This window comes from Gorilla gorilla, chromosome 7 (assembly GCF_029281585.2).
Source record: "Gorilla gorilla gorilla isolate KB3781 chromosome 7, NHGRI_mGorGor1-v2.1_pri, whole genome shotgun sequence".
NCBI lineage: Eukaryota > Metazoa > Chordata > Mammalia > Primates > Hominidae > Gorilla > Gorilla gorilla.
Window position 1 is genome coordinate 97,028,585 of NC_073231.2, and position 15,774 is coordinate 97,044,358.

Consider the following 15,774-nt stretch of genomic DNA (forward strand, 5'->3'; position numbering starts at 1 on the left):
TCAAACTTTTGGACAAGAGCCATTCCAACTGGGATGAGATATGTCTTACTGTGGTTTAGATTTGCATTTTCCTGGATGATTAGTGATGTTGGACCTGTTTTTCAGATACTTGTTGGCCATTTGTGTGTCTTCATTTGAGAAATGTCTATTCAGATCCTTCACCAATTTTTAAATCAAATTATTTGGGGTTTCCTTTTGCTCTTGAGTTGGGTTCTTTTTTATTCTGTATATTAATCACTTGTAGGATGAATGGCTTGGAAATATTTTCTGCCTTTCTACAAGTTATCTCTTCACTCAGTTGATTGTTTCCTTTAATATGCAGAAACTTTTAAGTTTGATATAATCATGTCTATTTTTGCTTTTGTTGTCCGTGGTTTTGAGTATTTTTTTATTCTGTTTTTTAAAAAAATATTCTTTCTATTTTGATTTTGAGTCTTACCCACAAAATCTTTGCCCACACTAATTCCTGAAGTGTTTCCCTTATGTTTTCTTGTAGTAGTTTTATAGTTTCAGGTCTTACATTTAAGTCTTTAATTCATCTTGAGTTGATTTTTGTTTATGGTGAGAGATATGAGTCTAGTTTCAATCTTCTGTGTATGGATATTCAATTTTCCCAGCACCGTTTTTTGAAGAGGCTCTCCTTTCAGTGTATGTTCCTGGCACCTTTGTCAAAAATCAGTTGACTGTAAATATATGGATTTATTTCTGGGTTCTCTATTCTGTTCCATTGGTCTAAGTGTCTTTTTTAAACCAGTTCTATGCTGTTTTGGTTACTATAGCTTTGTGGTATATTTTGAAGTCAGGTAGTTTGATGACTCTAGGTTTGTTCTTTTTGCTCAGAATTGCTTTGGTTCTTGGGGGTCTTCTGTGGTTCCATATAAATTTTAGAATTACTTTCTCTGTTTCTGTGAAGAGTGTCATTGGTATTTTGATAGGGATTGCTTTGAATCTGTAGATTGCTTTGTGTAATATAATCACTTTAACATTATGAATTCTGACATTAGAAAGCAGACTTCACCTCTCTAATGTGACCTTTCTCACAGGTGTGCCTCCTTCAGCTTCCCATGTGGCACCCACAGAAACATTCACCTATGAATGGACTGTCCCCAAAGAAGTAGGACCCACTAATGCAGATCCTGTATGTCTAGCTAAGATGTATTATTCTGCTGTGGATCCCACTAAAGATACATTCACTGGGCTTATTGGGCCAATGAAAATATGCAAGAAAGGAAGTTTACATGCAAATTGGAGACAGAAAGATGTAGACAAGGAGTTCTATTTGTTTCCTATAGTATTTAATGAGAATGAGAGTTTACTTCTGGAAGATAATATCAGAATGTTTACAACTGCACCTGATCAGGTGGATAAGGAAGATGAAGACTTTCAGGAATCTAATAAAATGCACTGGACTTTTAATGTTGAATGCCTTACAGCTAGCTGATCATTACACAGGCGGCATGAAGCAAAAATATACTGTGAACCAATGCAGGCGGCAGTCTGAGGATTCCACCTTCTACCTGGGAGAGAGGACATACTATATCGCAGCAGTGGAAGTGGAATGGGATTATTCCCCACAAAGGGAGTGGGAAAAGGAGCTGCATCATTTACAAGAGCAGAATGTTTCAAATGCATTTTTAGATAAGGGAGAGTTTTATATAGGCTCAAAGTACAAGAAAGTTGTGTATCGGCAGTATACTGATAGCACGTTCCGTATTCCAGTGGAGAGAAAAGCTGAAGAAGAACATCTGGGAATTCTAGGTCTACAACTTCATGCAGATGTTGGAGACAAAGTCAAAATTATCTTTAAAAACATGACCACAAGGCCCTACTCAATACATGCCCATGGGGTACAAATGGAGAGTTCTACATTTATTCCAGCATTACCAGGTGAAACTCTCACTTACCTATGGAAAATCCCAGAAAGATCTGGAGCTGGAACAGAGGATTCTGCTTGTATTCCATGGGCTTACTATTCAACTGTGGATCAAGTTAAGGGTCTCTACAGTGGATTAATTGGCCCCCTGATTGTTTGTCGAAGACATTACTTGAAAGTATTCAATCCCAGAAAGAAACTGGAATTTGCCTTTCTGTTTCTAGTTTTTGATGAGAATGAATCTTGGTACTTAGATGACAACATCAAAACAAACTCTGATCACCCCAAGAAAGTAAACAAAGATAATGAGGAATTCATAGAAAGCAATAAAATGCATGCTGTTAATGGAAGAATGTTTGGAAACCTACAAGACCTCACAATGCACGTGGGAGATGAAGTCAATGGGCGATGAAATAGACTTACACCCTGTACATTTTCACGGCCATAGCTTCTAATACAAGCACAGGGGTGTTTATAGTTCTGATGTCTTTGACATTTTCCCTGGAACATACCAAACCCTAGAAATGTTTCCAAGAACACCTGGAATTTGGTTACTCCACTGCCATGTGACCGACCACATTCATGCTGGAATGGAAACCACTTACACTGTTCTACAAAATGAAGACACCAAGTCTGGCTGAATGAAATACATTGGTGAAAAGTGGAAAAAAGAGAAAAACCAATGATTCATAACAATGTATGTGAAAGTGTAAAATAGAATGTTACTTTGGAATGACTATAAACATTGAAAGAAGACTGGAAACATACAACTTTGTGCATTTGTGGGGGAAAACTATTAATTTTTTGCAAATGGAAACATCAACAGACTATATAATGATACATGACTGACACTTGTACACTAGGTAATAAAATTGATTCATACAGTCTAATCATATCACCACTATTAGGGTTTTATAAAACTGCATTTAAAAAAAGATCTATGACCAGGTATTTTCCTGCGTGCTCCTCAAAGGAACACTATTAAGGTTCAATGAAATGTTTTCAATCATTGCCTTCCCATTGATCCTTCTAACATGCTGTTGACATTACACCTAATATTCAGAGGGAATGGGCAAGGTATGAGGGAAGGAAATAAAAAATAAAATAAATAAAATAGAATGACACAAATCTGAGTTTTGTGAACCCCTGAAGGGATGGTCTAAAGGGCGTTATCTGGAACTGGAGAAAAGCAGAGTTGAGAGACAATTCTATAGATTAAATCCTGGTAAGGATAAACATTGCCATTAGAAGAAAAGCTTCAAAACAGACCTGTGGCAGATGTCACATAAGTAGAATTTCTGCCAAGCCTTAACTGCATTCAGAGGATAATATCAATGAACTAAACTTGAACTAAAAATTTTTTAAACAAAAAGTTATACATGAAGACACATGGTTGTGAATACAATGACATATTTCTTTATTTTCACATACACTCTAGCTAAAAGAGCAAGAGTACACATCAACAAAAAAATGGGAACAAGGCTTTGGCTGAAAAAAACATGCATTTGACAAATCATGTTAATAGCTAGACAAGAAGAAAGTTAGCTTTGTAAACTTCTACTTCATTTGATTCAGAGAAACAGAGCATGAGTTTTCTTAAAGTAAAAAGAAAAGGAACAAAGAAAATGAGGTTTGAAATTTTTTACCATGGCAAAACATTAACATCTTTCTCAAAAACATAGAGAAATCTGGAAAAATCAAGAAGATAAAATTCTGGACCAGTTAGTGACATTCTTTCAAGCATACTTGTAAAATGTTTCCTTAAAGTGTTCTTGGGGTGAAAATGATTGTCATGTCTCCAACAACAGTGAACTGATGTTGTTCCTTGGAATAAAAGTCAATCCCCACCTTAAAAAAAACAAAACAAAACAACAACAACAAAAATATGAATTCTTCCAATCCATGAACATGAGATGTCTTTCCATCTTTGTGTGTGCCCTCTTTAATTTCTTTTAGCAGTATTTTGTAGGTATCATTGTGGAAATCTTTCACCATTTTGGATAAATTTATTTTTAGCTTTAAAAATCTTTTGTAGCTACTGTAAATGGGATAATTTTTTCTTGATGAATTATTTATTACTGGTTTATAGAATCACTAGTGATTTTTGTTTGGTTGACTTTGTATCCTGCAACTTTATTGAATTTGTTAATTAGTTCAAACAGGTTTTTTGGCGGAATCTTTAGTTTTTTGTTTTTTTTTTAAATGTATAAGATCATGTCATCTGCAAATAGGGCAATTTGACTTCCTGTTTCTTAATTTCATTCCTTACTATTTCTTTGTCTTGCCTAATTACTCTCTTAGGAACTCCAGTGCTGACATGGTTTGGCTCTGTGTCCCCACCCAAATCTCATGTTGAATTGTAATCTCCAATGTTGGGGGAGGGACCTGGTGGGAGGTGATTGGATTATGGGTGCAGATTTACCCCATACTGTTCTTGTGATAGTGAGTTCTCATGAGATCTGGTTGTTTAAAAATGCACAGCACTTCCCCCTTCGCTCTCTCTCCTGCTGACCATGTGAAGATGTGCCTTGCTTCCCCTTTATCTTCTTCCATGATTGTAAGTCTACTGAGGCCTCTCCAGCCATGCCTCATGTACAGCCTGTGGAACCATGAGTCAATTAAACCTCTTTTCTTCATAAACTACGCAGTCTCAGGCAGTTCTTTATAGCAGTGTGAGAATGGAGTAATACAAGTATTATACTATGTTGAATAAGAGTGGTAAAAAATAGGCATCCTTGTCTTGCTCCAGATTTCAGAGGAAAAGCATTTTCCTTTTCCCTGCTGAAAGCTTTTCCATACTCACTATGATTTTACTGTGGGTTTATCATATATGGCCTTTACTTTGTTTAGTCATATTCCTTTAATACCTAATTTGTTGAGAGTTTTTATCATGACAAGGTGTAGAATTTTATCAAATCCGTTTTCTGCCTCTATTGAGATGATCATATGATTTCTACCCTTCATTCTGTTGATATGATGTATTATATATTTACTTATTAGCATATATTGAACCATCCTTGAATCCATGGCCTAAATCCACTTGATCATGGTGTGTAATCATTTTGATATACTGTTGGATTCCATTTGCTACTATTTTTTTAAGGTTTTTGCATCTATGTTCATCAAGGTTATTCATTTGTAGTTTTTCTTGTTGTTGTTGTGTCCTTTTGTGGTTTCGGTATAAGGGAAATGCTGGCCTTGAAGAATGAGTTAGGAAGAACTTCCTTCTTTCTTTTTGGAATGGTTTGAGAAAAGTGGGTGTTATTTTCTTAAAAGTTTGATAGAATTTAGCAGTGAAGTTATGCAGTCCTGGGCTTTTTTGTTTGTTCATTTTGGGAGAGTTATTACTGTTTCAATCTCATTACTCATTACTGATCTGTTTAGGTTTTCTATTTCTTCCTGGTTCAACCTTGTTAAATTATATATGTGCAGAAATTTATCTGTTTTCTCTAGGTTTTCCAATTTTTTGGCATATAGTTGTTCATGATAATCTCTATTGATCCTTTGCATTCTGTGATATTAATGTGTCTCCTTTTTCATTTCTAATTTTATGTATTTGAATCTTCTGTCTCTTTTTAGTCTAATGCCATGTTGATTTTGTTTATCTTTTCAAACAACTTTTTAAATTTGCTTTTTATTCTCTATTTTGTTTATTTCTGCGCTAATTTTCTTTCTTTCTTTCTACTAATTTTGGGTTTAATTTGTTCTTGCTTTTCTAGATCCTTGAGGTGCATTGTCAGATTGTTTATTTAAAATCTTTCTAATTTTTGTTGTAGGTATTCATTGCTATAAACTTCCCTCTTAGTAATGCTTTTACTATATTTAATAGGTTTTGGTATGCAGTGTTTCTGTTTTCATTTGTTTCAAGAAACTTAAAAATTTTCTTCTTAATTTCTTTATTCACCTTTGGTGACTCAGGAGCACATTGTTTCACTTTCATGTGTTTGTACAGTTTCCACAGTTCCTCTTGTTATTGATTCATAGTTTTATTCCACTGTGATCTGAAAGATACTTATGATTTTGATTTTTAAAAATTTGTTGAGACTTGTTTTATGTCCTAACATATGGTTTATCCTGGAGAATGTTCCATGTGCTGGGGAGAAGAATGTGCATTCTGCAGCTGTTGGATGACATGTTTTATAAATGTCTGTTAGGTCCATTTGATTTTGTAGTGCAGTTTAAGTCTGATGTTTCTTCATTGATTTTCTGTCTGGATACTCTGTCCAGTGCTGAGAGTGGAGCATTGAGTCCCCAACTATTATTGTACTAGGGTCTATCTCTCCCTTTAGTTCTACTGATACTTGCTTTATATATCTGGCTGTTCCAGTGTTGGCTGCATATACATTTACATGTGTTATATCCTCTTACTGAATTAATCCCTTTATCATTATATAATGACCTTCTTTGTTCCTTTTTATATTTTTTGACTTGAAGTCTATTTGATCTAATGTAAGTATAGTTACTCCTGCTCACTTTTGTTTTCCATTTGTATGGAACATCTTTTCCCATCCCTTAACTTTCAGTCTATGTGTGTTGTTGCAGGTAAGTGAGTTTTTTGTAGGCAGAATTAGTTGGGTCTTATGTTTTTATCCATTCAGCCTGTTTAAATCTTATAGTTGGGAAAATTTAAACTGTTTATATTCAATATTGTTATTGATGGTGAGTACTTACTTATCTTTTTGCATCTTATCTCCCTCCACCTCTGTTTTCCATTCTTTTGTCTCCCTGTGTTTAGTTCTAGATATGTTCTCCTGATATATTTTACAAATTAATACTTTTTTTTTCAGCTTTGTCTACATGTTGTCAAACCTACCCATTAGATCATGTATTTCAGTTTTATTTATTGTTACAATTTCTTGTTGGTTCTTTTTCAAATCTACTATGTTACTTTTTACACTTTTCATTTATCTCCTGAAAATCTTAAACTTGGCTTTTATTTTCCAGATCATGTTAAGTGCAGTTATTTCTATCTTATATTCCCATGGTTGTCTTTTTTGTATTATATAGATCTCAGCTCAGATATCAACTCCTCAGGAGAGCTTTTCCTCACAACTCAGTCAAAATAGCCTCTACTCTATGACATCAAATTTTAAATTTTTCTTTATGGCACTTACCACTGTAATAAATACATGTTTAGATTTGTTTACTTGCTTATTGTTTTTATGTACCCACCCTCCATTTTTTTATCCTCCATAGAATGCAAGTTTCCATGAAAACAGCATCTTTGCCTATTTATTCATTGCTATATTTTATTGCCAAGAGCAATCCTTGGCAAATAATAAGCATACATAATAAGCAACAATACACATTGTTGAATGAATGAATGACTGAATAGCTTTATCATAGCCATTGTCTGATTTCCCTACACTTCATCTAATGTTCACAAGTCACAAACTTTGGGAGGGTCTCAAAAATCTTCTCTGACCTTGATGTCAGAACTTGTCTCCATCTTGATCCTTCTTCTCTCAACTTCCACTTTATTTGCTTGCTTTTATATTGCTTTCCTGTTCCACTTATTTTTCAGAAGACTTTGTGTTCTTTCTTCTAAGACCACTTTAAGGTAAATCTCTTTAATAGCTGCATTACATTTCTATTATAGTTATATTTCCTTTTAAATTTTATCAGGTAGTTAAAATTATATAAACCCCTAAAAATTCTTACTGCTATGGTTGCCAAGTTTAGAAAAAAATTAAAAGATTATAGTTTTAAAATCAATATTTTTTCTATATTTTGAGCTCTAATTTTATTGGCCACACTTTTCATATCTTCTATTATAAATCACAAAGTTCTTAGAGGATAGTGGAATATATATTAAAATACAAGCCAAATAAAAAATAAAAATCCAGCTCTTGACTGAGAAGGTATCTCAAGAGACTTCCAAAGCTCCCTGTATAAAATTTCAGGGAATTTCAGAATATTTTATTTGTTGTCAGCAGTGAGAGTATGAGGCAAGGCAATCAATTTTTTCATTATTCTTAACATTTTTATGAAGTGGGATCAAATAAATTTATAGAAAACTTCCTACAACTTTATAAATGTTAGCTTTCTCTTGCTTTTTTCTCCAAGTGCCCATATACAGAAAATCACATTGTAAATTGGGATTGTGGAGAAGGTATTGTGAGATAGGTATAGTGATTAGAGGCAGTAAATATGGAAGGTTCTAGAATATAATAAGGGTAAAAACTAACTTCTGTGTCAAGAAGACAACTACCCAAAGGTGTCAGGAAACTAGGCTCAGAAAATAGCTCATTCTTCTGTTAGAGCCAGGACTGCTTTCCTTTAGGAAAAGCTGGCAAGGAAATTCCATGGCCTAGAAGTCTGATGATTAAGGTCAGAACCTTCAAAGATGGCCAAAGTCCATCATAGAAGGCTACTCTTCAGTCTGGGGTATACTCAGAATGGTTAGCTATGGTTTCATCTATCTAGGTCACAGATGCTTGCTGGAAACAGTAATATGCCAAGAAAGGATATGTAAAGTTGCTATATAAAAACAAACAATGGTTAATAATATTTTTTGAAAACTATGCTGGTTTTGTGCTAAACACTTTAAATAGTATCCTTTTATTTAATTTTCATTATAGTTTCATGAGCTAGGAACTATTACCGTTTCCATTTTACAGATGATAAAACTGAGGCTTTCAGAAAAGATTAAGGTACTTTTCTCAATTTCAGAGCTGAAATTCAAACCTAGGTTGCTTCAAAACCAAAAATACTCTTAATTACTAGTAGTGATTTATATAAACATATTATGCCTGATTATCATGTATTGTTCTTGACTGTTCGTTAATATTGCATGTTCTTTTAATTGTTGAGGAAGACTTGGCTGAGTTGAACTAGCCAGAGAAAGGACTGATCTGTGAATTCCTTCCTTGCTGCTACATACCTCCCTAACTCCTATAGGCTCACTTTAGAAAATAGAAGTCAAGACTCCTACGAAGGTTCATTTGAGATGGGAAGGTTGGTGAATAGACATTTTGTGCCTGGTAATTAGGAGGAACAATTGGCAACATCTGTAGTTCCCCCACAAAAGGAAAATTTTGCCTAATTTTTGAGAGGAAGAAAGGATATTCTCTGGCACCATATCTTAGAGTCTTTGCTGGCATTCCTGTAGTCCAGGATAAAATGGGAATGTCAAAGAAATTTCAGGTGTGGTTTTATAGGAGGATACATTAAAGAAAAAGCAGAGCTGAAAGTCAAGGAAATAATTCCAAACAGAAGGCACTGGGTTAGTAAAAGACTTAGGCAACTTAGCTGTGCAGGGGATGTCATGCAACTGAATCACAAAGGGTGACACACTAGGTGACCCTCAGAAAAGCTGATCGTGTCACTGTGGGGAGACCATGAGGTTTTTGTTACTGTAGTTGCTTGTTTCAGAATGCAGAAGTTTTGCTTACTTTCTCTTTCTTATACTTGTAAGACGGGAGTTAGTGCTAATATATTAAAATAATCTGGTGGCAAGATTTCTCAGGTGGTTTGGTGCGTATTTGGACCTCAGATTTTTTTCTTTGTGCATCTCTGTCATGAGAATTATAGCTGATTCAAGTCACATGTACAACTCTAATAAAGACATGCAGTTAATGGGTTTTCTGTTTTTGTGTAGTAGATATATTTTAATTTTTTTCATTAATGGAAGAAGTATGATGGATGAAAACATCAGACAGAGTCTGGAATCAGACAAACTTGGGTTTTAATTCTGACAATACTTATGGTTGACGTTTTATGATTCCTGCAGATAACAGCTATTGCAAGAGATCCCTGAGTTGGCTGTAGAAGAATGCAGGTTTTTCTTGGTAGATTTCTTTACAAATTAGCTTTCCCAGGGAAATCTAGTGAGCAAGATTTTGGTAGTAACCTCTTTTTTAGGTCATTATAGAGTGAAGGGCAGCCAGAGTGCTGACTTGGTTGGGGCAGCATTGTGTAGTAGAAAACACATGAACTTTCATGCACTGCATATGAATTCCAGTTTTGCAACTTTCTAACTGTGTGACTTCAGGAAAATTTTAATTGAACTTGAACTTTAATTCCTTTATCTAAAAAATCTAAATAATACAAATGATACTGTGTACCATGAGGATTGACTGAGCTAACAAATATAAATCACCAAGAACATAGCAAGTACTTTGAATATTACATTAGTTCTAATTCCTGTCTTCCCTTGTCACCATCAAAGCTCCAGCATGTTCCTCCACCTCATACACACTATTACAGTGGTGTAGGACTGCCACCATAATGTCAGAACCTTAGACAAATTGTGCTAGAAGGTGGTATTATTGCTTTCTCACCACTCTTTTTTCGTTAGGCTACCCTACATATATGGGAGTCCTCTGGGGCAATCTAACCTGGACAATGAGAGAACAGATGGGAGGAGGGGGTTGTAAAATAAACTGAAAAAAAAAAAAAAACCCAAAACCTATGAATACCTGAAAATCCTAATATTAGCAATTTTGAAAAACTTCATGGCAGGAAGAGGAATTATAATTTATATTCCTTGATCAAAGATATGCTCTGTAAAGCAAGAAGAAAACAAAATCAAACATATAGCTTGTGTTAAATATTAGCATGGAAAAGCGCACTTTACGAAATTGTTTTATGGGATACATATACAATTGTTACTCAGTTATTCACTATTTTAGAGTGCAAGTTCCACTGAAAGTGCCCTGGGGAATGGCAAGTAGAGTCAGTCCAGTACTACCTGTCCTCATATAAAAAGAACAAGATTTATGCCTCCACAGAGGAAGCTCAAGACTGCCAACCAAACGCTGTTATTTAACAAAGGTTCTGCCCCTAGTCGTTTTCAGACACAGAGCTGGTTATAGATTCTGTTGTTCTTTTCCCCACCTACACTCCGGTGCCTTTGCCCACTTTGCTGGATAGTCACAGTTTTTAGTTACAGTTTTTGCCCCACTCCCTGTTGGGCTGTGATACTTCTTCAAAGATTTAGAGATTTGGAGGGTAAAGAAAGCAAGAGGAGGGCACCATGCTGAAAACTCAGTGAGTACTACAGGAGCAGCAAAATAAGGACTGTTTCTAGGGAGGGCTGTAGTAGTCTCTTGTTATGCTGTTAATAAAGACATACCCGAGACTGGGTAATTATAAAGGAAAGAAGTTTAATTGCTTCACAGTTCCATATGGTTGGGGAGGCCTCACAATCATGGCGGAAGGAAGGAGGAACAAGTCATATTTTATATGGCTGCAGGGAAGGGAGAACTTGTGCAGGGGTACTCCTTTTTATAAAACCATCAGATCTAGTGAGACTTATTCACTATCACGAGAACAGCCCGGGAAAGACCCGCCCCTACGATTCAATATCCTTCCACTGGCTCCCTCTGACAACACATGGAAATTGTGGGAGCTACAATTCAAGATTGGATTTGAATGGAGACACAGCCAAACCATATCAAGGGGAGAAACTGGAAAGCTCAATGGAATGCTTTCAGCACTAATATATACAAGGAAGTGAGATGTGAAACATCCAGTGTTTTGCTAGTAAATGTTTAACACAATCAGCTCCCTGGGGCGCCAGAGCGGAACCCTCGTTTGTAGCATCTGCTAATTCCCATAATGTAAATACTCCCACCATGGCCTGTTTCAAGCTACCAATATAATGTCACCAAAAGCCATGTTGGACATTGATGCTCAGAACTGCCTCTTCTGTGTTGGTGCCAGTCAGCACACCAGTGATAGTAGCCTTAGCACCACTGACTGAGACAGGGAGGATATGGTAGAGAATTTTAAGAGACAATGTTCCTTTTTTGGTGATAGAAATTCTTAAAATATTAGCTTTACTGCTTTATTAACTGTATGACTTTCTGTAGAGATCCTTAAATTCCCCAAGTCTCAATTTCCTTATTTATTAATATATGTATTCGATATACATTTTCTGAGTGTCTTTTGTATGCCAGGAACTTTTGTAGACATCTGGATACAGAGGTGAATAATACAAATTCCCTGCCCTCTTGGAGCTTATAATCTAGTAGGGAAGACTGATAATACACAGGTAAACAAATTTAAGGTAGTGTCATGAAGAAAACGCTTAGGGCATTTTAAGCCCAGGAGGGGAGATTTTGTCTGTTTTGGGCACTGCTGTGTCCTCAGTGCTTACGACATTGTAAGAATGATTCAGAGTATAAATGAAGGCTCTGGTACTCTAATTAGGGCTTTTGGAAAAGACTGAGGGGCCGAAAGATGACCAGAGATATGTGATTGATATACAAGAACAAATGTGGCAGGTGCTGTTGGGTAGTAGCTGCTGACACCCCCATCTCCAGCCCTCCTCTCCTGAACTACTTCCAGTGGGAGTGGTCATGTGTCATAGTTCTGGCTAGGGAAAAATAAATGGAAATCTTTTGGGTGGGATTTCCAGGAAAGCTTTTGTTTTTCCTATAAATTGGACAGACTTTATCTCTTGCCCCTTGGTCTTTTCTTGTTTGTGTTGCCTGAATTTGATTGAGAATTAGCAGCCATTTGGGACTGTAAAGTGCAAGCACGAAGACAACAACCTACCTGCTAAGCAGGATGGACCTCTGGCAGCAGCATTGCACAGCCTTACTACTCCTGGCCTGCTCAACTTGTGACACTTGTTACATGAGATAAATGACACTCTATGTGTTGTCTGTTTTTTTGTTTTTTGTGTTTTTTTGCAATTAATATAGCAAGCCAGGCCATAAAAATATAGGAAGAATAATGAATACTAAATAAGTCATATAAAACAGTAGAATTTAAGAAACGTTGCTCAAAAAATGCTGCTCTTAATATCATAATGACTCAAGTAATAAAGAATCATTACATACTTTTGAGCCCTTATTCTGTGCTTTATAATAGGAATCATAATAATGTGAGTGATTCCAGAGTCAAATACAAAAAACAAACTGTGAATTTAAAATCTTGGGACTAACGTTAATAGCTGTCAGTTCACACTTCATCAACAATTCAGACACTTATATTTCAAAACAGGAAGCAACAAAATGCTTGGAAAAACATCCAGGACTTTATAAAATATTGTCCTTTTTAGAGCTGGAGGCCATAATCCTAAGCAAACTAACCCAGGAACAGAAAACTAAATACTGCATGTTCTTACTTATAAGTAGGAGCTAAACACTGAATACACATGGACGCAAAATAGGGAACAACAGACACAGGGGCCTATTTGAGGGTAGAAAGTGGGAGGAGGGAGAGGATTAAAAAACTCTCTATCAAGTACTATGATTATTACCTGGGTGATGAAATAATCTGTATACCAACCTCCATGAAATGCAATTTACCTATATAACAAACCTGAACATGTACCCTTGAACCTAAAATAAAAGTTAAATTTAGAAAATATTATCTTTTTGGTATAGAAATTTCAATATAGAAGCAAATTACTGAAGAGTTTCCTGACACAAAGGAGCATGAGTACATGTACATATGTGTGTATATAATTTTTTTTTATTATACTTTAAGTTTTAGGGTACATGTGCACATTGTGCAGGTTAGTTACATATGTATACATGTGCCATGCTGGTGTGCTGCACCCACTAACTCGTCATCTAGCATGAGGTATATCTCCCAATGCTATCCCTCCCCCCCTCCCCCCACCCCACAACAGTCCCCAGAGTGTGATATTCCCCTTCCTGTGTCCATGTGATCTCATTGTTCAATTCCCACCTATGAGTGACAACATGCAGTGTTTGGTTTTTTGTTCTTGCGATAGTTTACTGAGAATGATGATTTCCAATTTCATCCATGTCCCTACAAAGGACATGAACTCATCATTTTTTATGGCTGCATAGTATTCCATGGTGTATATGTGCCACATGTTCTTAATCCAGTCTATCATTGTTGGACATTTGGGTTGGTTCCAAGTCTTTGCTATTGTGAATAATGCCACAATAAACATACATGTGCATGTGTCTTTATAGCAGCATGATTTATAGTCCTTTGGGTATATAACCAGTAATGGGATGGCTGGGTCAAATGGTATTTTTAGTTCTAGATCCCTGAGGAATCGCCACACTGACTTCCACAATGGTTGAACTAGTTTACAGTCCCACCAACAGTGTAAAAGTGTTCCTATTTCTCCACATCCTCTCCAGCACCTGTTGTTTCCTGACTTTTTAATGATTGCCATTCTAACTGGTGTGAGATGGTATCTCATTGTGGTTTTGATTTGCATTTCTCTGATGGCCAGTGATGATGAGCATTTTTTCATGTGTTTTTTGGCTGCATAAATGGCCATACTGCCCAAGGTAATTTACAGATTCAATGCCATCCCCATCAAGCTACCAATGACTTTCTTCACAGAATTGGAAAAAACTACTTTAAAGTTCATATGGAACCAAAAAAGAGCCCACATCGCCAAGCCAATCCTAAGCCAAAAGAACAAAGCTGGAGGCATCACACTACCTGACTTCAAACTATACTACAAGGCTACAGTAACCAAAACAGCATGGTACTGGTACCAAAACAGACATATAGATCAATGGAACAGAACAGAGCCCTCAGAAATAACGCCGCATATCTACAACTATCTGATCTTTGACAAACCTGAGAAAAACAAGCAATGGGGAAAGGATTCCCTATTTAATAAATGGTGCTGGGAAAACTGGCTAGCCATATGTAGAAAGCTGAAACTGGATCCCTTCCTTACACCTTATACAAAAATCAATTCAAGATGGATTAAAGACTTAAATGTTAGACCTAAAACCATAAAAACCCTAGAAGAAAACCTAGGCATTACCATTCAGGACATAGGCATGGGCAAGGACTTCATGTCTAAAACACCCAAAGCAATGGCAACAAAAGCCAAAATTGACAAATGGGATCTAATTAAACTAAAGAGCTTCTGCACAGCAAAAGAAACTACCATCAGAGTGAACAGGCAACCTACAAAATGGGAGAAAATGTTCGCAACCTACTCATCTGACAAAGGGCTGATATCCAGAATCTACAATGAACTCAAACAAATTGACAAGAAAAAAACAAACAACCCCATCAAAAAGTGGGTGTATATAATTTTTTTAAAGTAGTCAATTCTGAGGCTCTAAGGAATGTAACAAAAACAGAATGTATGAAAAAAAGAATTTGGGTTTTATGTTCCTAAGGCTGAATCGTGTTTCTCAACCATTTTTACATTATTGTTTCCCTTCACCCAGGACAATTGTTTGACTTTATTCCTCTAATAACCTCCTCCTACCCCCCATGAAATTTTAGTATTAGAGTTATTCCATATATACATTTATATTGTCAGAGTTGAGCTTTGGAGGATCATAAACAATTATAATATCTAAGATTTTTTCACCTCCCTCATAAACCGATTTTTACATCCTTGGGGATGATATCACCCCCTCCTGCTCCGTGATTAAAATGCGTAAGCTGAACCAGCACTGAACTTGAAAAAATATTTCTTACTTTTCAGCACTGAACTTGAAAAAATATTTCTTACTTTTTTACCTCATGGGCCAGATATGTGGGAGAGTTTTCAAACTTCTGAGAAAATCTTAGAATCAGCACAGATGTTGATACAGCTTTCTTGAAAGTCTTGAAATATTTTTAGCCCTGGGAAAATCGTATCCACGTTGGGAAGCTGTGTTTTCAGTCTTTTGAGCAAGTATAGGAGGAATCTATCTCCTAGTATTCTCATTCCCAAATGTGTCTTTGGAAAATTTACAGATTGGTAATCAGAATCAGAGTGATGTAAATTTAATGATTCCTGGAAAAACTTTTAAAAATGTCTTTTCACTGTAGATTATTTGGAAAATATAGATAAGCAAACAATAAAAGCCAAATTACCCATGGTCTGACCAAGGAGGTGTGAACAACATATTGGCTTATTTCTTTACTATTTTTCCATTTTAAAAATGTGTATGTGAGTGTGAGGGCATGTATCCACATGCACATGGAGGTTTTTTTTTTTAAAAAAA

At 35.9% G+C, this 15,774-nt stretch overlaps 1 protein-coding gene and 1 pseudogene across 5 annotated transcripts in view; both read left to right on the forward strand.

Annotated features, from left to right (window-relative positions):
- The window catches only part of LRRC69 (leucine rich repeat containing 69), a 117,055-nt gene that overhangs the window by 53,810 nt on the left and 47,471 nt on the right, over positions 1-15,774 (forward strand). The gene's annotated exons all lie outside the window — the stretch shown is intronic.
- Positions 1,374-2,748, forward strand: LOC134759091 (ceruloplasmin-like; annotated as a pseudogene).